The following is a 25,999-nucleotide window of genomic DNA, read 5'->3' on the forward strand; positions in this document are numbered from 1 at the left end:
ACAAGCACGTGATATTTTATTGCAGTCAGATCAATACTATGTCCATGAAGGTATTTTGTATCATATATGGCACACACCCGCCAAACGTCATATGCCAGAAAGAAATACTGTGCAATTTTATGTACCTGTAACCATGATTGATATCATACTTAACAACTGTCATGATAATGTTTTAGCAGCTCATTTTGGTTTTCAGAGAACATATCACAAAATCCGCCAAAGATATTTCTGGAAACGTATGTATAGAGATGTTGACAATTGGGTAAGATCGTGTATATCTTGTGCTCAGAGAGAAACACATAGACACAAAGTTAGAGCTCCCATGATGACCATGAAGGTCCCCAGTGCATTTGAACGTGTAAGTGTGGATATCTTGGGTCCTCTACCTATTACAACCAATGGTAATCGGTATGTATTGTGTTTTACAGATCACTGTACCAGATGGCCTATCTTAGTTCCAATTAAGACTATGGATGCAGCTACTGTAGCTAGAGCATTCTTTGATCATATTATATGTCAACATGGTTGTCCGCAATATTTGCTTAGTGATCGAGGTACAAATTTCCTCAGTAAACTGGTGCTTGAAGTGTGTAGAATTATGCGTACATCAAAGTTGAATACAAGTAGTTATCATCCACAGTGTAATGCTATTCAGGAACGTTTTAACTCTGTTATCTTAGATACCTTGTCACACTATGCTAATGAGTATCAGACAAACTGGGATGAGTATATTCCAGCCATTCAATTTGCATATAGGTCTACACCAGCAGACAATTCTGTAGGATTTAGCCCTTTCTTTTTATTATATGGCAGGGAAGCAAGACTACCCCTGGATGTGACATTGATGGCTAAGAGTGAATACCCAGAGAAGACAGTGAGAGAACATATCCATCATTTGGTATCTCAATTAGAAGTGTTCCGTGCAATATCTAAGCAACATCTTGAACTTAATCAAGCTAGCATGAAAGACCGTTATGATGAACATGCAAGTGATGTACAGTTTCAGGTGGGTGATACAATTTGGTTATATATTCCAGCCACTCAACCAGGCTTGTCAAAGAAGCTCATGAAATTTTGGTCAGGACCATACTTACTCGTAGAGCAAACGGGGCCCGTGAATTTCCGTGTTCGAAATCTGACAAACAATAAGTTGATGTCAGCCCCAGTGCATGTTAATCGAATGAAGTTTGCCTATGATCGATATGCCAGACCAGAAAATCATGTCATGCCCAAAGATTTTGTGCAAAGGGATCCTCTAGAAGATGTTGTAGATGCTGATTGTCCAGATGACTCGTTTGCCCCACTTATGGCATCCCAGGAATTGGATAAGCGCATATCTTTTATACCGGGTCTACCTTTGACTCCTGTTACCACAAGTAGTGAGTATGAAGTAGAGAAGATTTTACGTGGTAGGTACAGGGACAACAAGCTTCAGTATCTTATCAAGTGGCGTGATTTCCCAAGTTCTAGAAATACTTGGGAGCCTGCTGATAATTTAAACCCAGCTGCTTTGGACTTTTTGAAAAGTAATCCTGTGAAGATATCTGGCAAAAGCAGATGAATGTGTTGCAATTAAATTTTGTAATACTAATGTTGTGCATAGAGCAGATTGTAATTTATGAATTTTTGAAAATTGTGTGTTTATGGAATTTTGGATGTATTCATTTTCCAAATTATGTGGAAAATAAAGCAGATTGTAATTTCAATTATGAATTTTTGAATTGAAAATTGCGTGTTTATGGAATTTTGGCTGTGTTAATTTTTCAAAATTTGTGAAGAATTTAAGAAAGGCAGCGTGTGATATGTTATGATGTTATACTGTATAAATCATGTTATATTGTATATGGTATACGGTATTCTTATGATTATGGAATTAAGAAATATGCTAAATTAGATAGTATGTATGTGTTATACTTATACTGTGTATTTTGCTTGAGTTTATATTTCAGAGAATTCCGAGTCGTGCTGAATGGATTATGGAGTTCTTCGGTCATTTTCGTGGTCAATCATCTGAACAATAGGTGCATTTGGATTTGAACTTGACACAGAAGAATTTTGTTCCAGTTGGTATGCAATATGTGTGATTCTGAAATGATTGTGAATTTTCGTCAGTACAATATTTGTGTTGTTCCAGAATAAGATTTGATTCAGAAATAAAGAAATATTATACGGGTTATTAACTGTGACCTGATACATGACATCATTCTATGCAAAGTATGGTGCGCAACTTTAAAACCTTTTCCTAGGAACTTTGCATACGATTTTCATGTAAGCCCGTTATATTCTGAATCAAATAAAATCCAGCTATTTGTCTTCAGATCTGAATGTCTAAGTGCAATTTCGTCGTGTGGAATTGTTTCGTCGTTTTCGTCAAGTACTGTATCTACGGGAGGAACTGCGTCTTATTTCACAATGTTGGTGCATTGAAAACTGCAATTATATGAAGAAATTAATTCGGCTGTTATTTATATTGACATCCGTCATCAGTTATCGTCTAATTGCAAAAAGCAATTTTTATTACGTCATGTTTAAAATTTTATGGAAAACATGATCTGAATCACACCGACAAATTGAGTGTCGAGTTCATCACGCAAGTGTCAAGTTCAACGTCAAGATCAGCGTCAAGTACAGCGAATGGGTTCAAGTCGACGGCGGTGGATCTACTGGCCATGGATTCAGCGATTCAAGATTATGAACTCTAGGGTTAATTTTAAGGTGTAGTTTAAGGTGTAGAGTAAGATCTTCGCACTTTCTGAAACACATGGAACTTGACATTGTAAATGCCCAGTTTGGGGATTGTGCAAGGTCTTGGTCGATGTCTTTCAGAATTGTGTTAGTTTGTCATTCCCTTTTCCCCTTTTCCTTGTCTGCTGTACGAGCTTCAGAGTTTTAAAAGATGTTGTTTTTAAAAATAATTTTCTCCCTATCCAATCGTGTTTTGGAGTTACATGTTTCAGATTAAAAAGATGCAGTTAATTATTAGTCATGCAGTTACTTGATGAAATGTTATGTCTGATGTTGAAGTTTGTGTTAGAAAGATATATATATTTTTAAATCATAGGTTGATCAATTCAAATTGCTATTTTAAAGTTATATTATTAAATTAGAATTGTCAGGCGCCAATTCAAGAAAGGCAGGGCGTGTGTTATGACGCTATTTGCTTTCCATAGCTAATTTAAATATATATCGCTCCGCGGTTTCGTGTCGTCAATTACCCCGGCCTATTATTCGTGGCAGTTGTCAGCCAGCCATAGCCGGAGAATGAACTAAGAATGTTTCACTCATCTATTATATTATTGTGATCACTTTGTTGGTGAGAAATTAAAGTTCATTTGTGAAGTTATATTTTGCTCTCCGTTTGTTTCTGTTGAGTCTTTCCCCGTCTCAGATGGAAGATCCATTGGCCATGTATTTGGTTTAATTTCTAGTAATCAGATAACTGGCGAGTGGATCTTCACATCAATTCTGAGTCATAATATACGTGTTTGTTATTCAATTAGAGATTGCGATGTCACATGTCACGTGGTATGAAAACGGTGTTAAATATTGCTAGTCTCGGTTCCAAACTGGATTGTGCTTATTTGTCACGAAGGAGAACAAGGCGGCTGGAGCAAAACTTTAACATCAAATCTGGTCGATAGAGGGCATAGTCCCGGGCATAGTGATTGAAACATTAATGGTTAGCGCCTTGGTTGCCGAGTCTCTGGCTAATTCAAACAGCATGCTTTTGATTTTGACGAAAAACCAACGTTAACATGCTGCTTAAACTTAATTGTATTTTTGTGCTCCCAAAATATTACAGTTGCCCAAAAACATATATTTTAGTAGATTAAGGACCACTACATTAAGGACTGGCTTTACTTTCAAAATGAAACTTTTTCGTACTGAAAATTAAGCGCGTTACATGAACTTCGACATGTCATAAAATCAGCTACGTATATGTCTACGTAACACGTGTGTTTTATACGACGTTGGTGTCCAAAATGTAAAATCGCAAGGTCATTATTTATACGAAAAGTTTCACACGCATTTCAATCCACAATCTCTATGTGTGTACATCGCGTATAAATGAAGTCAGTTTTTAACACATGGCTGTAACTTTATTATAATGATTTGTTACAATCAAAAAGGATCATAATAATAATTAGACGTTCCTTCGTAGGTTCATTGTACTTGACTGTCTTTAACATCCTGTGCATTTTCAACGATGTATCTACTGCGCTTTGAAATCGCCATATCTTTATTAGTCAATAATTTACGTTAAGAGTTTGAAAAAAATATAACACATGATGTTAACCTTACTTCACTTCACTTCACTGGAAAGTAATACATGTATATAACCAACGCCAACTGTGAATAGCTATTCCATTGAGATTGGCATAGTCCGTAATGTCCAAAAACATCAGAATTACAGTGTTTTTGTTCATTTGTTACAGTTTATTATTTATATGTAAAACTTATGTTTTGCTTATAATTATCCTCTCAATGCTCCTTATTTTATGTTAACAATTGGAACTCGACAGTTTGTTTGTTTTCATTATGATTTCTAATTTCCCTTGAGCTGTCCCTTTTTCATGCTTGATTAAAGTTTTCGTTCACCAAAGGGTAAATGGATATGATTTGTTCTTGAACGTCAGTTATGTGCGAGTACAAGCAGAAGAAAAGTTTAATGAAGCGTCTGTTATGTTACTTGATGTTATGTGGGTTTGATTGTCTATCAGAACGGTTGGGTAATTAATTAATAAATTTTGCGGACATTTAAAAGGCAATTGATAAGCTTATTTAACTTCTACTAAGTTTGCGGAAGATAATTTTAATTATTTTAAGTAAACGTATAAGTTGCAAACAAGAACGGCGGAAAAACCTCGACAACATCAATAATAATAATAATAATAATAATAATAATAATAATAATAATAATAATAATAATAATAATAATAATAATAATAATAATAATAATAAAAATAATAATCTAATCTAATTATCATTATTATTATAAAATAACTAGGCCCTAAAAATACACACTCTGCACTAGTGTTATTTTGGTGCATTGAATTTAAATTGATTTTGGTCATTTTTTTGCATTTCGATTCATTGAATTATAATTGAATTGAAATTATTTTAGTTTATTCAAATTGAATTGGAATTGAATCAAAATAACTTTGAGTGTCTAAAACTTGAATTGGAGTTGCATCAAAATGATTTTGAGAAACAGAGACTCGAATCGAATCGGAATCAATTTAAAATTCTGGCTGCAAGAGAAAGAATTGTATTGGAATCAATATTTTCAGTAAGCTTCATAGTTGCAACTTGCAACTTGAAAACGTCATTAAATCTGCCCCGTTACTGCCAAGCTCCAAAAAAAAACTGTCACATTTTTACAGGGTCGCTCATTAACATTCTTCATGATTGAAATTAACAATATTTGATTTTGTACACAATTAAACTTATATAATCTTTACTTTGAACACAATAAAAATGTGTCTCAACCACAAAAAATCAAAGTTTATCAACATCACAATGGTTGATTAATTGTCGCTTAATTGTTCACATGGGCTGAGTGAAAGGTATTAAAGTTAACATAATTATGTAAAAATATTGTTCATATTTTTTAGCATTTTAATGAATCTTGTTGTAAACATGCAACAAGTTTCTTTTGGACTTAAAAGGGAATGTTACTGATACAATAAACCTTTTTTCCATGCTGATAAAGAACCTTAAAGTTGGTTAATGAATGGATCTGTAGTCCTCCTTAGATGCAACCCTCCAGTCTCCACTGCATTATCTTTTACATTAATATGCGGCAGAAGCCAAGTCCCCTTTAAATTTTCTAAGGGAGGACAATTATCCCTAGTAATAGAACAAATATTAATGTAATTATTGCCCTGTGCTCTTTTTATTCAGAAAAAAAACACACCGGGATTTGGGCAAAATAGTGTAAAATTGCAAAATTAGTGTAAAATTGCACAAATTGTAAAGTAGCCAACTTCTTAATTTTAGGCTAAATCCATCTGGAATTGAATATTTTTCACACACTTCACGCACAAATGTCCCCATAAGACCATAACAAAATATGCCCCCCCCCCTAAATTTTAATGCTACCACCGCCACTGTCAATTAGAAATAAGTAATTAATTGGAATTGGATTGAATCGAATTGAATTGAATTGAATTGAATTGAATTGAATTGAATTGAATTGAATTGAATTGAATTGAATTGAATTGAAATGCTGGGAGAATCGAATCAAAATAGATTTTATTTGGATGCATTAAATTGGAATTGAATCTAAATGATCTGAAACAAAATATTGAATTTGAATCTAATCAATAAAAGATCGGGAGAGAGAATTGGATTGGAATTGAATCTAAATAAGGTTAGTGGCAAGTGAATTGAATTTGAATCAAATTGAAATCAAAAACCTGAATCGAAATAACACTACTCTGCACACTCAATTTAAATCGTCATCGGTGTTTTTATAATTGTAGCATATTACAACGCCAGTTTAATTTCTAAAACTAAATAACCAAAAATATTATTCAACACTAATGGACAGGAACTTTGGAATATACACTTATGTACTCAAAACAGAATGCATTTACACTCCAAAGCGGTTGATTAATTCAGAGATGAAGAGAATGATGTTTTAACAATTCTTTCACTCGATAATAGCGCCATCGCTAGACAAATATGGTTAGCTCAGTAAAAATACTACGCTTTATAATATGTTGTAGTCAAGTACGAGGGACAATCAAAATAGTAATATCTTGGAAATTGGAATGCTTATGTATTGGGGTATCACCTGTAAAGTGTTGTTCAATAATACTTGAGACCTTTTAAGATTTTTGAAACGTGACATAGATGGATGTGTTCATGAAAAGTAGTGCTTATTCTATTTGGTTGGTATCATGTTCAAAAGAATACGACATCTCTTTGAACAAGTTCATTAGGAATGTTGATTTTAACTGTACCGGTGTCTTCATCAGACTGGCAACTCATCACATCTGACTGTTTCCTTTTATGGGTAACAGGAGGCACCGTAGAGGGCGTGATGCGGATCATACGCATTTTGTAGGTAAATCGATTTTAGTCATGAAATTTCGTGATCAATTCCTACAAAAAACGAAGGTGTTTAACTCACGTTTTAATGACGTTTCACCACTACACCGGTGTCTTCATCAGACTGGCAACTTATCACATCTGACTGTTTCTTTTTATGGGTAACGAGGGCGTAATGAGGTGGAGGATCATATGCATTTTGTAGGTAAATCGATTTTAGTCATGAAATTTCGTGTAATTTAATACAAACTATTAAAATAAATCTCAAGACTAGCATTATTGTCCATGCCACAGTTATTATAATATTTTATTATTTTCCAAATCTTGTTTAAAGAAAATATTTTTTTCATGTAGAGTATTAGGTGAAAATGTATTTGATATCCCTCTCTTTAATATTTTGATTGTTTTGGAATATGTTCTCGTATTAATCATACAATGCAGTTTCGTATTAAGTTTCAAATATATGACAATACACGCCCTGTAGCATCATATTACATGGGGGAACCTGAAATGAGGCACATGTTTTGAGAGAACACAGACAATAATTTTGGATGCATTTGTATCTATTAATATTTTCTATATGAAACTTAATAATATCATGTTTCGTGTCATATCCGATGTTTGTAATGTTTTGATTTAAAGGAAGTCTCCAGCAATCACGACATTATACCTTATATGTTAGAAAAAAATAATTATGAAGCACGAATCACATGGTTGTATTTAAAACAAACTCATATTGACCAGGAAAAACGAATAAAAAAAGTCGTCTCTCAACACGCGAAATGTATAATTCCCGCTTCACAATTTTCTGGGGCAAAGACGTCATGGTTATTTGTGCTCAACTCTCAGTACTGTTGCTTTCTTCGTTATTTGCCAACTTGTTCATTCAATTTGAATGAGTTATCCTTCACATTTAGGCAATTAATATTATTTTTTACACTTACTCTGGGATCACTGAATGGGCCTTTAAAGAGGTAAAAATAGTAACCAGGTTCGGAGAAGTTACCAATTTTGGAGATTGCGCCAAAAAAGAGACAAATAGCAGGAGGGGGGATTGTAAAATGAAATTAAAAAAACAACAATGAATAAACTTACTATTTTGCCCTCAGAGGTATGAAAGTCTCTGTCTAGGCAAGACTTCCCCGCCAAGAACTGGGTGAAGATTTTACTGTACGAGCCCGTATAACATCGATACAAGTGCATATTTCCTCATTTAGGAAATTTTGTATTAGAAAATATTATTATTTTGTGAAAGTTTATCAAGTAAATACCAAATAAAAATGGTAATAGAGAATAAAACTGTTTGCGTTTCTTCACACGAATGGCATGCTTATTCTCTCATTATGCGTCGGTGTATTATATTTTTTAAACAAATATAAAAACAATTAAAAATATGAAAAAGGTACAAGGAAAATAGAAAGAAATTCATCATAAACTTAGCGCAAGGGATATACTTAAAATTAGTCATTTTAGTGGTTATTTGGACGTTTTAGCGCACCATATAAACATATGTACGACAATGAATATTTCATAATAATATTCGAGATCAAGTTTTGACGTTCCAAACCCGACACATCGTCTAGATTATGTTGTATGCAGCTCCAAAAACATATTCCGTTTCATGTTTTGTTCGTAAATACTATTACATGAAGTGTAGTTTGCTCCACGTCTCAATGTCACCGCAGATATGGATAACCCTGGTGGTGCCTAGTATGCTCTCGTGGAAAAATTGAGTTAGCTTGAAATTCCCTTGGACAAGGAACTCACTGCTAATTTGTCTCGTTGTAACCCGTACGAAACTCGGGGAGCTGACCCTGGTTGCGATGGTTATTTGTGGAATGTCTAGGGTGTGCGCTCTTGAAGCAGCAAAGGCCCTGATTTGTTGTTTAATGGTTTATGGAATGATGTGGGGCCATAGTGGTCAGCGACAACCTGTAAAGTGTGCTGAGGCTTGTGGATCAACGTTTAGGCGTTGTGCCTGTGCGTAGCGCACTATAAATCACTGCGCTTTTTTTTATAGCACAATCAATCAGCAATCAGCTTAATAGTATTCGTGCATGTCGTATAGTAAAACTATTTATCTTACGAATATTGTATCTTCCTCGTGACAAAAACCCCAATATCACGTTATATTACATTACATTACATTACATTACATTACGTTACATTACGCTACATTACGTTCCATTACGTAACATTACATTACATTACATTACATTTCAATACATTGCAATACATTACATTACATTATATTATATTACATTTCATTACATTACATTACATTACATTACATCACATTTCAATACATTGCAATACATTACATTACATCATATTATATTACATTTCATTACATTACATTACATTACATTACATTACATTACATCACATTACATTACATTACGTTACGTTACATTACATTACATTACATTACATTCCATTCCATTCCATTCCATTCCATTACATTACATTACATTACGTTACGTTACGTTACGTTACGTTACATTACGTTACATTACATTACATTACATTACATTACATTTCATTACATTACATTACATTACATTACATTACATTATATTATATTATATTACATTTCATTACATTTCATTACATTACATTACATTACATTACATTTCATTACATTACATTACATTACATTACATTACATTACATTACGTTACGTTACGTTACGTTACGTTACATTACGTTACATTACATTACATTACATATCATTACATTGCAATACATTACATTACATTATATTATATTATATTACATTTCATTACATTTCATTACATTACATTACATTACATTACATTACATTACATTACGTTACGTTACGTTACGTTACGTTACGTTACGTTACATTACATTACATTTCATTACATTGCAATACATTACATTACATTATATTATATTACATTTCATTACATTTCATTACATTACATTACATTACATTACATTACATTACATTACATTACATTACATTACATTACATTACACTACACTACATTACATTACATTACATTACATTAAATTAGTGAATACTGACTTATGTTTGAATCTCTGTTAAATGTTTAGGTTAAATATATTACATTAATCTACATGTATATTTATTTATTATTTATTTATTATATATTTAATTTTCAATATACTTATCTTCATTATACTGCATCATCAATCTGAATAATTACGTCACTTCTATGGCGAATACTTATGATATATATTTTTATTGAATTGAAGTGTTTAAGAATGCGATTCGCCGCGTTGATTTACTTTTAAAAAAAAGTGATGTCCCCGTGTTATATGAGACGGTAGGCGCCCGGCAGCTGCTAAAAACAATACATATATATATATAATGATAATGATTATAATGATAATGATAATGACCTACAAAAGTCGATCATACATTCCCGCTTTAAAATTTTAAAATTTGTATATGGTTTATTTTTAGGCACAGTTTTTCACCTTGTAATATTTAAGACGCTCACCTAAAATGACATGATAAGAGAATATTAAGACGCTCACCTAAAATGATAAGAGAATATTTTAATATTTTTAATATTTTAATATCTTAAAAGACGCTCACCTAAAATGATAAGAGAATACGTCATCGATCTTGGATGCTATCAATTGTGTCTCCTCGCCCACACATACTATTACTAATTCCTTATACATGTTATAGGCGCCCTATAAACATTGAATTAAACCAATAAATATTAAATAAACCTGATAAATCAACCTGAGCAACAAATCCAGGAAACACATGCCTATCTCTTGTGTTGGGAATCGTAATTCTCTCCCAGGTTTTTTTGTGCCTTTCGACCCAATGTACATACTTGACAAAATCACTTGGTCGCATACATGAGTTTAGCAGAGCTTCTCACATAATAATAATACCTTCATATTTATTTAAATCTGCCGGGAAATGTAGGTCAGACGTTTGTAAAACATATTTTATTTTACTTTTGTATTGCCCTTTTTTTGTAGTAGCATGAATGTTACTAGGTCGTTAGGGAGCTTATTTTGAAGACATTTGTTTATAACCTAGTTGTCATATCCCCCATGCAAATTCATCTGTATTAAATGTAACATCTTTGCAGAAGAAAAACACGACCTGTATTCCACATGACACGTAACTAAACCTTTTATTCTGCACTAACGCCCTTTTTATTGGAACTTATTACAGTCGATTGACAACGCTTGGGTTATGCTTCATTTAGTCAACAGGGAAAGTCTAAAGTTGGATGCAATATGTATGTAGGGCTATATTATGGGTTTAAAATTGTAACAAAATGTACCCGACTCGAACTACACATCTTTATTGTTGTCACTAAATATTGTGGTTGACAATTGATAGCACATTTCATGAACGGTTTGAGTTGTGAATTTGTTTCTTTGGGTTAATTGGTTTCTTGTTTCTTTGACCTCATTTTGTTATCTTTTTTCTTCTTTTCTTTTTTCTTTTTTTCTTTCTTTCGTTCTTTCTTCGTTCGTCCCTTTCTTTCTCTCTTTCTTTCTTTCTTTCTTTCTTTCTTTTTTCTTTCTTTTTTTCTTTCATTCATTCTTTCTTTCGATCTATCTTCCTTCCTTTCTTTCTTTCTTTCTTTCTTTCTTTCTTTCTTTCTTTCTTTCTTTCTTTCTTTCTTTCTTTCTTTCTTTCTTTCTTTCTTTCTTTCTTTCTTTCTTTATCTTAATTCGTTATACCATTTTCTAACATTGCAATGGTTTAAATATAAGGTACTGGGCGTTTCCTTTAAATTGTTATTAAATTCTTGGTATCCTTTTCCCACGAAGTGAAAGCCTATACTCTATTCACATCATATAAAACTTTCTGTAGAGCTTGATTTTTTTGTAGTTTCATGTATCATTTTACAATTGTCCTCAAACATTCGGTTAGTCATTGGCTTTTGGCGCGATCTCCGAACCTAGTAACTTCTCCACTATTTTACCTCTTCAAAAGGTAAGGTTCTGTCAATATTGTGAGTTTAAAGTCTTCCTAATGGTTTTAATATCTTAAAGTTTCGATCTTTGTCTCTAATAGTCACCTTTTAAGTGGTTTGATTATGAAAGAACAAAAACACTTACTCCATATCCTTAGCAACAGCATATCTTCAACGTAATAACATCCGCCGGAGATTCCTGGAAAATGGAAATACGATTTTGTTTCAAAAGGCGACAATTAAGTTTCTACATATTAACAAAATATTGTTTGGAAAATGAAAAAAGGCAAAGCAGGCGAAACCATTTTTCTCATATTTAGGAATATAAAATAAACAAAGAACAACCTGACATGAGTTTACGAAAACCACTTAATAATGCAAAAAAAAAGGGTAAAGGAGGCGAACCTGTATATAAACAGTGAACGGAGTGCCCATCTCTTTCATTGGCGATTGGACCAGACTCCTCCATGTAATATTGCTGTAGGAGGATCGCTACCCTCCCCCACAGTGAGTCTGTCCTGCATGCAATTTTAAAGCTTATGCATGCAAAAAGTAGCGATTTTGGACACCCGTACACTTTTTATATCAGTTATAGTGTAAAAAATGGTGCACCAAATGGCTTTAATAAGACCTTTATATTTGAGAAAAGTTTCCAACATCTGAGAGAGGGGGGCGGCAGATTCATCAAACATTCCTGTTTGCGAGACGCATTGGACGCTTCGCGGCCATTATATTGTTTTCATTTCAAAAATAATTTGCGTCCCCGGTTAATGGTTTAAGTCTGTATACGCCTTGACATATCACATATATCTTTCAAGCTGATTGACTATGCTATATTTGTCGTGACATTGACATAGAGAGTAAACTACACTTCATGAACGACGCCTACTTGCTCGAGGAACGACAGCTTATTCGGATTATTATCCTTTTATTTCAGTCTTTGTGTCTAGTTACTTTATTGTCGATTAAACGCTTATTTAATTTTCAATTAAACTATTCTAATACCATTGTAAGATTCAGATTATTAAGAGTATTATAAAGAGGTGTGTGATACTACAGACTTAAATTAGGGTGCAAGTATCTGAAAAGGTATAAAATTACGTTTATGATTACCTATATTACCTATAGTAGATATTATTTAACTGGGGTCTTCACGAACTCCGTTTTTTAGCTCAAAATGAAGAATTAGGACTAGGAACGGGGTACACCAAAACATGATTCCGAATTGTGAATAAAATGTTTCATATTGCTTATGTAGAGAGAGCTATTTTTACCAGTTTTGTAGAAATCAGACCAGTTTCAAGTAGCTACTCTAAGGTTATGTCATTATATATGGCTATTTTCGAAATTCAATAAACAATATTGTTTTAACTTCGTATGGCCATGACTGGTTGGTTTGTGGTATATCTGGGCGCAATGAATCTGCATCGTTTTACATTCATTGTACAATATTGAAAGCAATGTTATGCTAAACTGCATATCTCAAACCTTCTATTGAGAATATTTGCTTATGTACGATAATAATTGCCAATTATCATCTATCTGAAGGAGATGATAATGATTGACTAGTCTATTCAAAGTATGAAAAGAGAACCTCACAATACCCTTTCGTATTCCTTTCGCTGTTTCCATATTTTAAATTTCCCATCGCGAATTCAGAATTTCTGACAAGTTAATTAATTCTTGAGTGACATGATAGGTTTTCAATCATCCATTGTATCCAATATTGTATTTTGTGAAGAAATTTAAGAATATTCAAGCTTTCCGAAATGTTTTAATATATACGCATGAATTTATCATTCAATTGGTCGACAATTTACGTAAATAGTTTTAAATATAGTATGATGTTAACATTTTACTTGCCTGGCCTTCATTCACTAAAAATACATATAACCATGCAACCAGCGCCAATTGTGATCAACTGTCTTAGGATATTGACATTTACAAGTCCAAACTCATCTTAATTATAGTGTTTAGCTTTGTTTATTTGTTAGTTTGTATTTACAGTCATGGACAAAAGTTTGGAATATTTTTATTTTTGTATCAAATTTAGTTTTCAATCATATTGGGATCAGGTTTATTTATATTGTTTATTGTTGTTTATTGCTCAGTTGAATTTAATCGAAAGATACAAATGTCCTTTGATGTTTACATCACACAGTATATCAATTAAATAAAATATTACCATGGCTGACCGCTAATTGATGGTACGAAATTTGCACTTAAAAACAGTGCTGTGCAAAAAATATTCCAAACTTTTGTCCATGACTGATTAACTTCTATTTTGCTTATGTTTATAAGAGCATCTGAATGCTCCTGATTGTATGTTAACAAATGTACCATTGGAATTTTTTGTTCTTCATTGCGATCTCTGCGTTCCCTTGAGCTGGCCTATTTCAATGCCTGATTAAGGTTCCCATTCGCCAAAAGGTAGATATTTATGATCTTGTTTTCAAACGTCAGTTATGTGTATATATACATGCAGAAAAACATTATTTAATGAGGCGTCTGCTAGAACCGCTACAGACTTTTAGGGGGGTATAGAATATTCGATATAACATGTCTTTTAATCTATTCCCATTCTGTTTCCACCAGACATTTACATAACATATTATCAATTAACCCTCTTCACGCGGGTGTCGACTGCAGACGACATGTTTCACAAAAAATTTAAAATTCAAAAATTTCAGAAATGTAAATTTTCATGACCATATTTGGAATCAGCATGAAAAATGCATTAAAATGAGTACAAACAAGCCTAGTATTGATTCAGTAGTTCTTAAGATAGTTGATATTTTGAGAACAATTTTTCAAAAGTTGAACTTTTTCCATTGAAGCGCATGGCTAGCACGCAGAGCATTAATAGCATCAAAAGAAATAGAATGTGAATTAGATAAATAATGAAAACATGTTATATCGAATATTATACGTCGAATCGATAATATAATAAAACATTTTTTGTCATGCACGATTCTCCAAAATGTTCCCCAAAAACGGCCTTCTATTGAAAAAAAAATTCTAAATTCATTTGGTCGTCCCGCCATTTGGTTCTGATAAATGGCGACATTATTTCTTTGATCGGTTTGTAACACAATACAAAAAAGGAGAAAGCAGTCATTGGGCGTGTTTTTAGGTGGGCAAACATTTGAAAAGCACAACACGATTTTTGATTTCGTGAACATGATTCTGACAATCGGATTCTAACAATTATGCATAGACATCCACAAAATATTGTAAAAAAAGCTATATCCAACGCACTAACATTTCTCTCACTGGTATATTTAATTGCTAAGAAAACTTTGTTTTAGAGAACAAGTTTATACATCTTTTATAAGTTTTTTATACGTGTTTTATACGTTTCTTCTAGTAACCTTAAATGAGTACATTGGAAACCCGGTTTCCTTTTTTTAATCACCAGATAACTACAAGAAACATAGTACATACTAGTACAGGATAATAGTACTAACTGTACGAATGCATGTCACATTTCTGTTAAGCTGATTGCCTGTGCTATATCTGTCGTGACATTGACATATTATAACGAGTAAACTACTTCACTTCATGAATGAAGCATAGTTCCTCAAGGGACGACATCTCATTCCGATTAATATTCTTTTCTTTCAGTCTTGATTAAACGCCTCCAAGAGCACGATATTTTATCCGTGTGTCTTAAATTGTGCGAAACACGGTTTTAGAATCATCATTTTGTGTAGTTTCTTGATTGTCGAATTCCACTGCGTCAGTGTCTAATATTCACCATTTCCACGAACATGATTAGATTTCGGAGCTGCATACAGTATTAATCAATACGATGTTTAAGCTACGTAAGCAAAAGGGAATAAACAATATTATATTAAAGGTTCAACGTATAGTTATTTAACATTATAATAATGCCGCCTGTATTGAAAATGTTTAAGAGAGAGAAAATCTGTATTTATGTAAAAAAAACCGGACATTTGGGATTGCTGACAGCTATTAATTTTGTTATGAAAATATTTCTAGCAGTTTGGCTACAATCGCCACAGGTTGATGTGTGGCGCATGCTTGTTCACACTGAAGCTGCAATATTTGAAATCCATTGCACATTATTATTTGTATGCTGAATACAGTTCCTCAAACCTTTCCTTGAGTTTGCAATAATGACATAAAGGTACAACTATATCAAGAACATTTGACAAGTGAATATGTGCTTACATTTATCTTATTATTTATAAACATTCTGTTTCTCATTTTATTTTTATTATTTAAATTCGGTGGAAAATTCCATAAAAACAGCAGGTAGATTCTGCAACAGAACCCAGAAACAAATAACGGTCAGCTGTTCCATTTATGTTTTATGAAAATATTTCTAATAGTGCAGCCACACTGAATCTACAGTATTTGACATTCATTGTCCATGTTAAAAACAATTTGCTAATCAACAGTTTTCACATTTTGCATACGCTAATGGTAAAAGGGTAAATATAAAACAACTTTTGCATTTGCATGTGAATATTTGCTTTTGTCATCAACTTCAATTTCGGAGAAAGCATTATGATTGATTACATATACGTATTCAAATTATAACACATGGCGTTAACCTTTAGTTAAAGTTGTGTTAAACATCTTCGATTGCCAAACTCATCAAAACAATTTTTGCTCAAAACATTTGTTTGTACTTTTTAAACTTTTTTTATGTTTTGCTTACGTTTATACGACCCTCTCAATGATCCTCATCTAATGTTACCAAATGTTCCATTGGAATTCGACAATTGTTTGTTTTTCATTTTGATTTCTAAGTTCCCTTGGGCTGTCCTATTTCCATGCCTGATTAAGGTTTCCGTTCGCCAAAGGGTAAATAGATATGATTTTGTTCTCCAACGTCAGTTATGTGTGTGAACACGCAGAAGAACAGTTTAATGAAGCTTCTTCTGTTATGTGATTTGATCTTATGCTGTGTGTGTTTGATTTAGCAATTAATTCAAAACATCTTAAAAGGTAATTAATGGGTCCCATTAAGTTTGGGGCTATTCAATATTTATGAGGGCAAGACTCTTTTCGCAAAGAATCAATTTCTGGCAGTTCGAAAGTGAGCAAGCATTTTTGGACACACATTGACGGGGAACCCTTTAAATAACACACTTAAAAAGGCTTAGAGGAAAACAGTGCAGAAACGTTAATGCAATATATTAACTATTAAAGTTTATGGAATCCCACAATTTGGCATGTGTTTTTGACAGCCTAGAGGGGAGCACTTACAACAAGTAATTATTTACAGTAGCGTAGATTACTTTTTGATATTTGGCGGAATGGGGTTGAAAAATCCTTGAAGTATCGTGAATCCAGCACATTTGTCGACAGAATAAGTGTGTGATACCAATTTCGTGCGAAAAAGTTTGCCATGTTGAAGCTAAAATGGTGGAATATGGTGCAAAAGTGGCAACAACAACAACTATGGCCCACTATGCGCCACTATCGAACACAGCCGACGAATGGTGATAATAATAATAATAATAATAATAATAATAATAATAATAATAATAATAATAATAATAATAATAATAATAATAATAATAATAATAATAATAATAATAATAATAATAATAATAATAATGATAATGATAATAATGTTATATCTAATCATTTATAGTAGAAAACCGATGCTGTTCTTCCCTGGTAATGCTTGCACATTCATTACAGTCTTGAAAGTGTCAATTCAATACAAATTGTACCTCAATTTTTGTACAATATAAAATTGATCATATTTCTTTTTTCAATGCCATTGTCATGTATTTATTATTAGAAAATTTATTTAATTTCTTTTTTTAAACCGTGTTTCAAGACAGCGGTTTTTCTTGATAATTATGTACAGTATCAGACAGGCAAAAACACCTGATATATTCTGACGCATTGGGTATCGTCCGATATTCTTCTTCACAATGTTTTGATTGTTTTGAAATACGCCCTACTGCATCAGTTTACATGGGGAGCATGAAATGAGGCACATATATTGACAAAATACAGACAATGTTGGGATGCATTTGTATTTATTAACATTCTCTTTAGTAAACTTAATAATATAATGTTTCATGGCATGTCTGAAGTTTGTGATTAGAATGTCGTGATTCCACTATAAGCATATTCTGCCATGCTCTATATTGAAATGAAGAAAGAAAGAAAGAAAGAAAGAAAGAAAGAAAGAAAGAAAGAAAGAAAGAAAGAAAGAAAGAAAGAAAGAAAGAAAGAAAGAAAGAAAGAAAGAAAGAAAGAAAGAAAGAAAGAAAGAAAGAAAGAAAGAAAGAAAGAAAGAAAGAAAGAAAGAAAAGAAAGAAAGAAAGAAAGAAAGAAAGAAAGAAAGAAAGAAAGAAAGAAAGAAAGAAAGAAGGAAAGAAATAAAGAAATAAAGAGAAAAGAAGGAACGACAAACACAGAAATAATTCACTATTTGGAATCATTTCATTTAATGTCCTAACTATTGTAATCCCCAATATAAAGCAACAAAGATTTACAGGTCTATTGGGGAATATTTTGTTCCATTGTTTGAACCCAGAATATTGCCCCAAATATATACATGTGCATCTAACTTAAGACTTTCTCTTTCAAATAAATTCAACGCATAAGATAGGAATTGTCAATATCAACTCTAATAAGTTTTCCAAATAAAAGAGCATTAATACTTTTTGTGCCGAATCAAAAGATCTATTTATTTCTTTTATGTAAAAATGTAGGTCGTGTTTTTGTTTTTCTGCAAGTATATTGCATTTAATAAATAGACAAATATCACAGTTGACTTTGAATGGGGAATATGACAGGTTATTAACAAAATTCGTCAAATAAACTCTCCAAGTCGGCAACAACATTCATGTCACTACAGGAAAAAACTGCAACACAAAAATACAAATGGTATGTTAGAATGTTGACTCCTTTTTTGATTTTATCATGTGAAATTTCATGTTTTACTTTCTCGTGTATACAACCATGTAGTACTGCCAAGTATAAACATTGAGTCTAAAGGTACGAACAAAACATGGAGAGAGTAAATGACTCTACACAGAAGATATAGGTATGTGCTAACTGGATTTGCATCTATTGGTGTTATTCTGTTGATCAATGTTTACAATGCGCTCCTTTTAAAGGAATAATAGTATGCGTGAGTAAGGAGACAAAAGCGATTTGCGATTTATTCTCTTTCGAAATAACAACAAGGCAATACCAGATATGCCTACACCACTCTAGCGAAGAGAGTGGATACACACAGATACACACCCCTACCTGACGGGGTGTATACATCCAGATCAGATTTGTTTCTACCACCCTATAGACGAATCCGAGGAGCCACATTCCTACACCTTACTGGCGGCCATAGCTGGAGGCCATCCATCTATTTTACGCGACGCCAGTATCATACATAGGCTTGCAGCGTTTGCCGCTCCCGTGACGCGGCGCAAGTGCTACGCGCTCCGATGCACTCGCGATAGGGGCGTCTTGGATCGCAATTCAGAGCTTAGTTTAAAAAATGACCCTGTGTAATTGATATTCGACCTTTGGCGGGCCTTGCATCATCCAAGCTCTGTGCAGTTTTTTCCAAAACTGCTGGGGTGCAGCTGAACTGCCCCAAGAATTTAAGGATGCAATGATTATCACCATTTTTAAGAAGGGTGACCGCACTCAGTGTGGTAACTATCGAGGGATATCCCTGCTTTCAGCTGCTGGTAAAGTTCTTGCAAAGATTCTCCTAGCCAGATTACAACAAGTTGCCAGTAAGATACTACCTGAAAGCCAATGTGGGTTCAGAGCCAGTCGATCCACAACTGATCCAATCTCCACCCTGCGTCAGCTTCAGGAGAAATCAATAGAACAGCAAAGACCACTTTACATGGTCTTCATCGACTTCACCAAAGCATTTGACACCATCGATAGAGAATTACTTTGGAAACTACTGGAGCATTATGGCTGTCCAGACATCTTTGTCAAGATCATTCGTGAATTCCATGATGGAATGCAGGCAACTGTTCTAGTTGATGGTGATACAACTGAGTCCTTCCCGGTTTGTCATGGTGTTAAGCAGGGATGTGTGTTGGCACCAACCTTGTTTGGTCTCTACCTGGCAGCTGTTTTGGAAATGTCATCTGACAACCTATCAGATGGTCAGCATGGAGTTTTCCTCCGTTCTAGGACAGATGGCAAACTCTTCAATCTAGCCCGTCTACGTGCCAAGACCCGATGTCAAGAAGTCTGTGTGCAAGAGCTTCTATATGCTGATAACACCGCCCTGGTAGCTCAATCCATTGAAGACCTGCAGAACATGTTGGACTGTTTTGTGACTGCATCAGTTGCATTTGGCCTTACAATCAACATCAGTAAAACTGAGGTCATTTACCAACCTGCTCCTGGAACTCAGCACCAAGATCCTGATCTCTACATACATGGGGAACCTGTCAAATCGGTCACCAATTTCACCTACCTGGGGAGTGTGATTTCCATGGACAATTCCGTCGATCTGGAGATCACAAGACGAATTCAGAGTGCCACCAGTGCCTTTGGATCTCTGGAAAAAAGAGTTTGGTCCCAGCGTGGTATAAGACTTGCGACCAAATGTAAACTGTATCGCGTGTTTGTCCTACCCTGCCTGCTGTATTCTACTGAGACCTACACACTCTATCGGAGACACATCAAGAAGTTAACTTCCATTCAACTTCGCCACCTAAGATGTATCATGGGAATAACATGGCAGGACCGAGTCCCTAATGGAGAGGTGCTTCAGAGAGCCGAAATGGAGAGCGTAGAAGCCATCCTAGTGAAAAGCCAACTGCGCTGGGCCGGTCATGTCGTGAGGATGCCTGATGAAAGACTACCAAAAGCTGTGATGTATGCTGAACTCACAGAAGGAAAGAGAAAACGTGGTGGACAGAAACTTCGGTATAGAGATGTTGTGAAGCGTCATCTGAAGACAGCTGACATGGATGTTGATACATGGGAGATGAAAGCTAGTGACCGGGTCAATTGGAGGAAGAAGATCCACGATGCTGGGAAAACAGTGGAGCGGAAGCGAAAGGAGAAGTACCTTGAAGGATGGAGAAAGAGACACCCATCAACTTCGACAACTGAGCCTTCATCGAACTCGATGGGCAGCCGATGATGATGACACCTTCTGTGTTGTATATCCGTAACCATAAGTCGTAGTTAGTAGAAATAATAATTTTTTAATCCTTGTGACAAGATGAAGAGTTTCGCATTTTACAGTAATGGAAGCAGTTTCCATTTTTTACCCCCGTATTATGGATTTGTCCCATTCCTGGAGTTATTCACTTCATGAATGAAGCATAGTTCCTGGATGCTATTATTGGATCTTATTTCATTCTAATTATCAACCGATATCAACTCTCAATCTTTTCTCTGCTCTCGCTGTCACAAACCCCTAAATATATATGACCCTACAATAGGGGTGGTGCAATAATTATGTGTACATGTACCCCGTTGTTATTTATAGGGGGTAACCTTTTGGTCAAAAGGGGGACAAGTGAATTTTGGCAGAGATCTTTTAAGGGTACATTTTATATATTAAGTCATAAAAAGTCGTTCGAAAAATATGTCAAATTTCCGGCGCTCGATAGTAAGCACATTATGCCAACAACCGAGTTTTTACGGTATTTCTTTATGATGAAGCACCTACAAATTGCATTGCACCAAGTGTTTATCCAATCAATTCATTTACTTCCTGCGTTTAGTAACATCCATCAAGATGTTTTTTGATTTTTATATACGTTTTAAATAGTATAACATAAGAAAATGTACCGACACACACAAACAGGTTTGAAGTTAAGATGGTCCATTATAACTGGTTAAAAGAAATAAATAAATAAACAATAGTAATAATATTACCATATCGAGAACTTTTGACTGTGAGTTAAACTTATAAAGCGCCTGTAAAAATGTTCCAAAAATTATTTACAAGTGATGATGTTCATTACATATATTTACTATTTGTGATACAAGTATATGTATCAAAATGAGCATAGCGCCAGTTGAATATAGTAATAAACTATTACACAACACGGAATGGATCACACAGGTTCTTCCGACAAGATCACTGGAAGTAATTTCTATGGTTAGGGGCTCAAAACCTATTCAAGGGGCTCAACTCACACATCAAGATCCGTTCTATGTATCTATTGCCATTAACTGAAGTAATGAATCTGTACGTGTATATTACGTAAAATTATCAATATATCCTCTAATGCGGTGATAGTTCCAATGATTGCACCAAGCTAGAAAAGAAGATTACGTTGTCTTGTACCGTCATTGCCTGACTATACTGTTATCTGTCATAGCTATAACAGCTGAGGACCACTACTTTTACACATCCCAATTTCCTCTACACGTTTCTGTAAAGACTACGTTTTTCTTATATCCATTCAACGTATTCAAGAATTATCAAATAAGTTGTGGAATGCAAAATTAATAGTTTTGATCACTTAATAATGTATCATTTCATTTAGTTCGCAATAATGTTTAAGAAAGCCAGTGAAGGAAAGTGACAATGATGCTTCTTTTCATATGATATAATTTTTTCACTGAGCAAAATTTTTCAGATCATTGATTATAGAACGCTAATTAAATGTCACTAGAGGACATTCCACCCAATTCCAGAATAATACATCACTATTTTTTAATAAACATAATATTATCATAGGCCCTGTGGTGCCGCAGTCTTAAAGGGACTGCATGCCTAGCGAGCATAATACTAATCTTTTAGCTGGTACACATGGAGAGGAAGACCAGAAAGCCAAAGCAGTGACGAACATCACTGAGAAATAAACAAAATCAATGTTTCTGATCAAACTGACTTCATGCACATGGGCCCTGTGGCGTTCTATACAACGTTATGTATATGGAAAATTCTGGACCTTGTCCCCTTGTCCCCTTCTCATGTTAATGTATTAAGTGATGATATAACGAAGAACACTTATAGTATACATTATTTAGTCTTATTTGGGTGTAACAATAACATTAGCGATTTTAATTTCCGTGCACTTTAGTATCTTTCTTGCAAATCTTTCAGATACACACTGTGTTAGATAGCAATATTACTCCACAAGAATGCTAGACTTTCACGAGAATGAAAACCCTCCTTTGTAATTTGAATATCCCTATGAGTACAAGACTCAGGGTTTTTGGACTGCTATGTACTACCAATTCTGAAATTGGCGAAATTCTTGAATGGTTGCGAGAGCTGGTCAATTTCAAAGGCAATGGAAGATTGATTGGAAGAAACTGAAATGTGGTTCCTGAAGCGAATGTCGAGGATCCTTTGGACAAGTCACACCACAAATGAGACATAATTACATAGAGATGGCAGGTAACGGAACGGATGCTTCTGAAGAAGATCTGCAACTTGATTTCTTAGGGCAGTGTAGTACGAAAGATTATTCCTTACCTTTAGAATTATATTCATCATATGGCGCTATATTCTGCAGTTTGTATGGATACATCCTCGTAATTGCCATCATAACTCTTATAACTCGTGTAATTCATAGACTTCAGGATAGTCCGCGTAAAACTTGCTTGGGAATGTTGCGTCATGGGCTTTGAGGAGTCTATTTGCAACGTATGCCTAACTCTAGTAATGTTTACTTGTGATCCGGGAGTTCGCGGTCTTCCGGATCCTGAAGCTTCAGACTGTCGGTTCATTAGCGTTACTTGATTGTAAGCTTGCCTACATTCTAAAATTCACGGGTTTCATGAAACTTGGTCGCCATAATTGAAGTGCCATATTGTACTTGGTTCGTTCTTTGTGATAAAATTGAAATTGAAAAATTAAAAAAGAACTCTTGAGGTACGTCTTAAGGTCATAATGTAGCCAGCTAGGTATTATTGATCGAAACCACTTCCTGCCACATAACTTTATTTTACATTTGAATATTGCGCTACACTAGGCAACACACTATCATGACCATGAGTACATGCTTAGAAAGTGAAACCGTGTGTAGCTACAAAATTTTATTTTTATTAACTGCAGACGCCTTTTAGATTTCGTATAGAAGTGCCACAAACATGAGTTTACTTCTTTTTGAATCAGCCTGTATTCCAGTGAGTTGTTTATTGTGTGGTGTGCCCCCTGCTAATGAATAATACAAACTTGGTCTGTGATTTGATGCAATATTTGTTTCGGGTTATGTTTCAAATTATTATGATTATGACTCTCTAGGTAATATAAAACCAGCGAAAGATAGAAACCCAGCAAACACAAAACGTTTTCGACATCATTCACAAAAGGTTGTCAGAAAACGTTTAAATGTCGGGTTATATAAAGGGTATATTAAGAGTATAAAACGTTATCATAACCTTAAAAACATTTTTGATAATCTACTGCTCAGCAAACAAAAATGTTTTACAGAAAACGTTTAAATGTCGGGTTATATAAAGGGTATAAAAACGTGTTAATAACATTAGAAAAACATTCTTGAAAACTTGATACAAAACATTCTAAACTTAATGTTATTTTGAAGTTGAAAAAATATTTTGCGAAAAATATTTGCCCAAAATATTTTCAATAACGTTTTAAAAACGTTTTCATGACCTTTATATAACCCGACATTTAAATGTTATAAAAAGGTTTTGAAAAAAACATTTTAAGAACATTTCTGTGTTTGCTGGATTCAAATATTTTAACATAATGTTATTTAAGTATTGACACAATATTTGGCAAAAATGTTTGCAAAAATAGTTTACAATAATATTTTTTGAAAACATTTAAAAATATTGTTGTAGTGTGTTTTCATACAAAACGTTTTAAAACGTTATCATGACCTTTATATAACCCGACATTTTAATGTTATTAAAACGTTTTTACCTAAACCAAAAGCCAAAATATAACTTTTTAAAACGTTTTTAAAACGTTTTTGTGTTTGCTGGGAAGATGGTCCCCGGGAAGAGGTCTAACTGGTATTATTTTGCCCTTCGTTCTCTATCGATAACATCACACACCCTATCAGATATATACACAAGCACGTAATGTAGGTTAAGCTGTTAGTATTCGTCAAGGTCTTTTTGAGATCTTTCCAATTTGCGATACCATCCACCACAATCTTGGTAAATCGTGGACGTAGAAGAAGCATTTCATTGCTGGAAAGGAGAGCTCAATTTGATATCATCACGGATTCGAAGTGTCGAAGTCTGCCAGGTGATTTCATTTTGTAAATCTTGGTGCCTTTTCATTTCAAATAAAAAACACATATTTAAATTCATATTAAAGTACAATTTATTTTTCAAGGTGTAATGAAACTGATTTTAATTAATAAACTGTTTTTTTTTGGGTATAAACACATAATGTGAAATATAGGTTTGTAGAGATAGCCCCACAGTGGTGTTATTAGCCGTTTTGATTTTCAAGGGGTCACAAAATACAATGCAAACCTTTTAAAACCTGAGTGCTGGGGTATGATTTTACGATGTCAAGATACTTATAATAAATGATATAAAACATCGTCTCATTTTGTGATCTCTGACATCACTACCCTATGCAAACATCACCTGCAAATTAAATTGGGTAATTTGTTTTATCTCATCATATTTTTAACTGGACTGGTAACTTCTATACGAGGTAGTTAGACATATGTGAGTAAAGTGATTTTAGACATAAAAGTGCTAATTTAATACAAACTGCACCTCGAGGCTTGTACAATTTAAAATTGAATCATAAATTATATTCTTTGCCACAGCAATGTTCTTATTATTTGAAAGCTAATTTAATTTGTTCTCCAAACCGTGTTTCAAGACTTTTTTTTCTTTCAAATTATGTACAGTATCAGGTGAAAAACATCGGATACATTGTGACGTATATTGGGTATCGTCGGACATTCTTCTTTTTTATTGTTTTGAAATGTGTTCTTGTATTAATAATACAATACGCAGTTCCGTATTTAGTTTCAAATATATGACAACGCATGCCTTGCTGCATCAGTTTACACGGGGAACATGAAATGAGACACAGGTATTGAGAAAATACACGCAGTATTTGG

This window comes from Amphiura filiformis, chromosome 20 (genome assembly GCF_039555335.1).
Source record: "Amphiura filiformis chromosome 20, Afil_fr2py, whole genome shotgun sequence".
NCBI classification, from domain to species: Eukaryota; Metazoa; Echinodermata; class Ophiuroidea; order Amphilepidida; family Amphiuridae; genus Amphiura; species Amphiura filiformis.